Source organism: Aegilops tauschii, chromosome 4 (assembly GCF_002575655.3).
Source record: "Aegilops tauschii subsp. strangulata cultivar AL8/78 chromosome 4, Aet v6.0, whole genome shotgun sequence".
Classification (NCBI taxonomy): domain Eukaryota; kingdom Viridiplantae; phylum Streptophyta; class Magnoliopsida; order Poales; family Poaceae; genus Aegilops; species Aegilops tauschii.
The window spans coordinates 43,924,086-43,930,806 of NC_053038.3; the positions used below are offsets into that span (position 1 = coordinate 43,924,086).

Consider the following 6,721-nt stretch of genomic DNA (forward strand, 5'->3'; position numbering starts at 1 on the left):
TGCCCAAAGCGCTGACTAGAAGCTCCGTGGATGGAGGCCAGGTGAAGGAACGTGCGGACTCGCTGACTGCTTCTGGGTAGGATGGCCTTCGGGCTGGGAGGCCCAATCAAGCACATCGCTCTGTTTTTTCTTTGAGAGTAGCGCCCACTTAGGACAGACCGCAAACGTGACACTGAGGGCAGATCTGACAGTCAGAGACCACCCAGACGCGAAATCGAGCCGCTAACAAGACTGGTAGCGTGAGAGGGCTGGGATTAGGCTTGGTTCTGTTGTCCTATATACCTTCTTATTTTTCGCCAATAAAGGAAGGAGTGCTACTGCCCATTCGTCATCCTTTTTGTAGAAAACCCCTTGCTGTTTTCCAAAATCAACCCGTGATTCGACTCAAAGTCGGAACAGGAAATGGTTTGCTATTTGCAGACCCCCCCCCCCCCGCCCCCAATTTACAGATTAATCGACCCATAGTCCATGGACAGATTAAAATACATTTAAAAATATCCATATCTTTTAAATCCTAACTCCAATATTGACATTATTATATATATAAATTGATTAAAAAATGTGTAGAATATGAATATAACTTTGTTTACATGTTAGACATTCTTAAAATGCTATAGGTGATTCCATAGTTCTTCAAGGTTTGCCTCATCCATAGCAATTGTGTTGCACAACTTGCGGTTGCAATATATTCGGCTTCAGCAGTGGAAAGGGCGACGCAATTTTAATTCTTCTAGGACCAACTTACCAAGGAGTGTCTAAGAAATTGACATGCACCGAAGGTTGACCTTCAACCCACCCTGTCTCTGGCCCAATCCGCATTTGTGTACCCAATGAGATTAAACTTGGCATCCTTGGGGTACCATAGGCCCAACGTTGGGGTGTGAACAAGGTATTTAAGAATATGCTTAACTGTTGTATGATGACTTTCCCTAAGGAAAGCTTGAAATCAAGCACACATGGCTACACTTAACATGATGTTCGGCCTAGATGCATAAATATAAAGCAAGGAACCAATCATAGAGTGGTAAAGAGATGGGTCAAATGGAATACCATTGGTGTCTTCATTAAGTACAAATTTGGTTGGTATGGACGTCTTACATGGCTTTGCATCGGGCATCCCAAACTTCTCAAGTAGGTCCTTGGTGTACTTGGTCTGAGACAAGAAGATTCCTTCTTGAAATTGTTGAATTTGAAACCCAAGAAAGAACTTCAGGTCCGCTTTGAGTGACATCTCAAAATTCTTGGTCATAGAGGCCTTAGAGCATCTCCAGCCGTTGGCCACCCCAGGACGCATAAAAATCGCCCCCTGGGGGCGAGCCGGCGATTCGTTCGGCGCTGGGGGCGGTTTTGCGCCCAGTCGTCGCCCCCAGTTGCTGATTTTGGCCCACTTTTGAAGCCCCATTTCGGCGAAAAAGGCCCATATGGGCGAGAATAGGCCCATATTCGGCGTGGTTCGCCGTGGCTCGGCGTTCAATTATCAACATAAATATATTTTTTATCACATATTTCATCACACAAAATTCAAATACTTTAACAAAATAGTTCAACAACAAATAGTTCAATACAAATTATATAGTTCAACAAATAAAAACTCATATTTCATCACACGTTGCGCCTGGTGTCGCCCTTGAGCCTTCATACGTGCTCTATCAGATCTTGCTGCAGTTGATGATGCACCTGTGGGTCTCGGATCTCCTGACGCATACTGAGGTAGGCAGTCCAGGTTGCCGGTAGCTGGTGATCAACTTGGGCAAGAGGACCCTGCCTGTGGTATGGTTCAGTGTCAAACACTGGCTCTTCCTGCTCGCTCTCAATGATCATGTTGTGCAAGATGACACATTCCTGGAAACGGCGGTCGGAAACGCCCAGCTGGTGTCGGAGGGGCTGCCGCGGCGAACCTCTGCTATTTTTCTGGCGGGGAATGGCTATCTACCGGTGAAGGGCGGCGGGGCGGCGCCGGGATATACCTAGTGGCGGCCGAGAGCGCGGGGGGTGGGAGGCGAGTTGGGGAAGAAAATCTTGACTTTTCACCTGACGGCGTGGGCCAGCCGCGCTTTTCCCTTGCGCCGGAGCCCCAAGCGCCCCCAGCGCGCCGGGTTCGGCCTGCGGCCGCCGGGCGGAAAAAAGGGCCGAACCGGCGCTTTTCGTCGTCCTGGGGGCGCGACTGGGCCGTTTTTTTGGCGCCGGCGCCGGAAAAGTCGTCTGGGGGGCCTGTTGGGGGCACGGCTGGAGATGCTCTTACATCCACATCCCCAATGCCAGGGATCTATGGGATAGCATTGTGATGACCAAGACCATAACCTCCTTCCTTCGACTTGCACAAAACGAAATCGCAAAAGGGGCATTGCAATACTTTTGTATGGAGAAGGGTGAGAATCCCAAGCATCTTCTCGAGCGCTTGATGACTCGTGCCGCCGACATTGAGTCCTATGATTGTGACAAAAGTCAAGATGGATTCAACTTGACTAAGCGATTTCTAGTGGAAAATTTGCTAAATGCACTTGCTCCTTATCATCACCAAATAGTGTGGTGTGACGCCCGGATAATTAAGCTACAGTAATTCCACGCTAATGATGCCACGTCACCTCGGTTACTGTTGTTAATCTCACGATGGTTCAAAAATGATTCAAATTCAAATTTAAAATAAAGACAAACATCAAAAGTTTTCAAACATTCAAATTAAAATGTTCAATCCGGGACAAATAAATCCTAAGTAATAATGGTGGTGAAACCTTATTTTTATAAATTATTTAAATGCACTAAAATAAATAAAACAACATCTTAAACAATTAAATAAATTCCTTTTATATTTAGTAAAATACTAAACTATTTTATTTGGGTGCCATAGTTAATATGGCAGTAGTATAGTTAGTTATACTAAACTAGGAACTAGTTTTATCTTTTTAGAATTGAAAATAAATTAGAGACTAAAAGAAAACAGAATAGGAAAATAAGTAAAAGGGAAAATTAAACAAAAAAAAGGCCCAACAAGCTACTGTGCGGGAGGGCTCTATGTAGCTATAGTGTTTTGGCCCAGCCCACAAAGACTTTTTCCCCACCTCTGTACAGTTCAGAGGAGGCCATGGTGCTGTGCACGCACACACGCCGTCCACGCCGCCGATTGTCGCTGTGTCGATCATCTGGAGTACCCTGGAGATGGATAAGAAGACCCCCGACCCCACAGACAAACCCTAATCGTCACTTATCCTCTCGCGCTCTCTCTCTTTCTTTTGTTCGTCGCCCGAAGCTCATGGTCGTCGTTGCCGCGTCGATCCCGCGGCCACCGGCATCCCCGTCACCTCAGAGCATGCCCTGGAGCTTCAGCGCCTCCGACTCCACCGACTACGTGCATCGGTTTGAGCTCGGACGCCCTGCTGCCTCGCCATCGCGTTGTCTTCTCCGCCCCCGTCGTCGCATCTCGTCGTCGAGCCCGTCGCGTCCGGCCACCCCCGTGCTCCCCGACCTCGCCATCGGACTTGCGTGAGCATCCCCTCCAATTCCCCCTTGTTCCTCGTCTTGATTTGTCACCGTAGATGCCCCCGCGCGTCGCTGTTCGCCATGGCCGGAGCCCCACTTCCGCGCATGCTCGCCCGCTCCTGTCGCGTGTCCGCCGCGAGCCGGCCCTGTTCCGGCACGCCCGCGCCTCGCCGGCCGCGTGCTGGCTTGCCCGACCGCGCGTCCACGCGTGCCGCGTGCAGCCGCACGCGGCCCTGCCGCTTCTCTGCTGCTCCTTGTACTGCTGCTGCTTTGCTGTTTTGCGCTGCTGCCTCCTTGCTGTTGCCGGCGTGCTGCCTACCTGCTGCTTTGCTGCTCCTTCTGCCTGCTCCTACCCCGCCGTTGTTGCTCGCGTCGTAGCCGCCGAGCCCACGTGCATCTCTGGGTGCTCCTGTACGCTCCCGTGCCATGGCCATGGCTTAACTGTGCTATGTGCACGGCCGTGTGTGAGGCCGGTTGGCTCTCTGTACATGCGGCCAACCCACTTAAGTAGGGCCTAATTAAAAGATAGTTAGTGGTACTTAGTGATAAGTTAGCTTGTAGTCCATGGCAAGTGGGGCCCCCTATTAAATTAGTTAGATAATTTATTGACACATGTGGCAATGACATGTGGGCCCCTTAGACCATGTTGACCAGTCATCATTGACTGGTCAACTGTTGACTGTACCAGATGACTCAGCCCCTGGACCCCACGAGTCAGCCTCTCTGTTGCAATGTTGTGTGCACTTCTCTGAGTACACTTAGTATATTATGTTTAAATTTCGAATTAATAATAAATCAGGAATTCCAGAAAAACTTTAAAACTTTGAAAATTCATAGAAATTAAACCGTAGTTCGGATGAAAAAACTTTGTACGTGAAAGTTGCTCAGAACGATGAGACGAATCTGAATACGCAGCCCGTTCGTCCGCCACACGTCCCTAGCATAGTGAACACACAACTTTCCTTCTCCGGTTCACCTGTCCGAAAACGCGAAACACCGGGGATACTTTCCCGGATGTTTCCCCCCTTCGTCGGTATCACCTACTACTACGTTAGGTCACCTCTAGCACCGCGCAATGCCATCTTATGCTTTGTGATGCTTTGATTGCTCTGTTATTTATTGTGTTCCCCCTCCATTACTTCTTTCCGGTAGACCCCGAGACTGCCGGCGACCCCCAGTTCGACTACGGTGTTGACGACCCTTCCTTCTTGCCAGAGCAACCAGGCAAGCCCCCCCTTGATCACCAGATATCGCCTATTCTTCTCTATACTGCTTGCATTAGAGTAGTGTAGCATGTTACTGCTTTTGGTTAATCCTATTCTGCTGCATAGCCTGTCATTGTTGCTACAGTTGTTACCCTTACCTGTTATCCTACTGCTTAGTATAGGATGCTAGTGTTCCATCAGTGGCCCTACACTCTTATCCGTCTGCCATGCTATACTGCTGGGCCGTGATCACTTCGGGAGGTGATCACGGGTATATACTATATACTTTATATACATGACACATGTGGTGACTAAATTCGGGTCAGCTCGTTGAGTACCCGCAAGTGATTCTGATGAGGGGGCTGAAAGGACAGGTGGCTCCATCCCGGTAGAGGTGGGCTTGGGTTCCTGACGGCCCCCGACTGTTACTTTGTGGCGGAGCGACAGGGCAGGTTGAGACCACCTAGGAGAGAGGTGGGTCTGGCCCTGGTCGGCGTCCGCGGTTACTTCAAAATAACACGCTTAACGAGTTCTTGGTATTTGATCTGAGTCTGGCCATTTGGTCTATACGCACTAACCAACTACGCGGGAACAGTTATGGGCACTCGGCGTCGTGGTATCAGCCGAAGCCTTCGTGACGTCAGCGACTAAGCGGCGCGCGCCGGATTGGACTGGAACGCCTGCTAGGCTAGGTCTGCTTCTGGCCGCCCTCGCAACGTGCAGGTGTGCAATGGGCCCAGACCCCTGCGCCATAGGATTTAGACCGACGTGCTGACCTCTCTGTTGTGCCTAGGTGGGGCTGCGACGTGTTGATCTTCTAAGGCCGGGCATGACCCAGGAAAGTGTGTCCGGCCAAATGGGATCAAGCGTGTTGGGTTATGTGGTGCACCCCTGCAGGGAAGTTTATCTATTCGAATAGCCGTGTCCCTCGGTAAAAGGACGACCCGGAGTTGTACCTTGACCTTATGACAACTAGAACCAGATACTTAATAAAACACACCCTTCCAAGTGCCAGATATAACCCGGTGATCGCTCTCTAACAGGGCGACGAGGAGGGGACCACCGGGTAGGATTATGCTATGCGATGCTACTTGGTGAACTTACCATCTACTCTCTTCTACATGCTGCAAGATGGAGGTGGCCAGAAGCGTAGTCTTCGATAGGATTAGCTATCCCCTCTTATTCTGGCATTCTGCAGTTCAGTCCACCGATATGGCCCTTTACACATATACCCATGCATATGTAGTGTAGCTCCTTGCTTGCGAGTACTTTGGATGAGTACTCACGGTTGCTTTTCTCCCTCTTTTCCCCTTTCCTTCTACCTGGTTGTTGAAACCAGATGCTGGAGTCCAGGAGCTAGAGATCCCGAGGATGATTCTACGTGGAGTTCGGCTTCGAGGAGTAGTTAGGAGGTCCCAGGCAGGAGGCCTTGCCTTTTCGATCGTTGCTACTTTTGTGCTAGCCTTCTTAAGGCAATCTTGTTGAACTTATGTCTGTACTCAGATATTATTGCTTCCGCTGACTCTTGTGTTTTCGAGCTTATGTATTCGAGCCTTCAAGGCCCCTGGCTTGTAATATAAAGCTTGTTTTATTTTAATTTGTGTCTAGAGTTGTGTTGTGATATCTTCCCGTGAGTCCTCGATCTTGATCGTACACATTTGTGTGTATGATTAGTGTACGATTGAATCGGGGGCGTCACATGTGGGAAATAAGAAGAGAGCATGAGTTCAAGGACATGTCTCCCGATTATAGTACAAACTCTAGGATCACAGCAAGGAAGGTGTAAACCAGATAGCTTTTGGCCACTCGAGCCAATCTGAATTTGGGATGCCTCGTCTGTCGCACTCCCGGAAGACACCGGTCTTGACGTTGTACTCCCAAATTTCCGAATGCAGCGCCTCCAGAGACTCTCCATTAATATAGTTGGATCCTGGCATAATGTAGGTGAAGTAGACGGCCTTATCCATGTGTGGCACCCCGGCTCGGAGCAACCGGTTTACCTTGCATTGCCAGCCCAGAGATCAAGTCTTCTAGCAACA

The 6,721-nt window shown here is 49.6% G+C and overlaps 1 long non-coding RNA gene across 1 annotated transcript; it reads left to right on the forward strand.

Moving 5' to 3' along the window:
- The first annotated feature begins 3,175 nt into the window (after nucleotides 1-3,175).
- Nucleotides 3,176-6,279, forward strand: LOC141021183 (uncharacterized). Its single transcript, XR_012181307.1, has 3 exons — nucleotides 3,176-3,480; nucleotides 4,630-4,701; nucleotides 6,022-6,279. It is a non-coding gene; the product is annotated as an uncharacterized lncRNA (long non-coding RNA).
- Nucleotides 6,280-6,721: the final 442 nt, after the last annotated feature.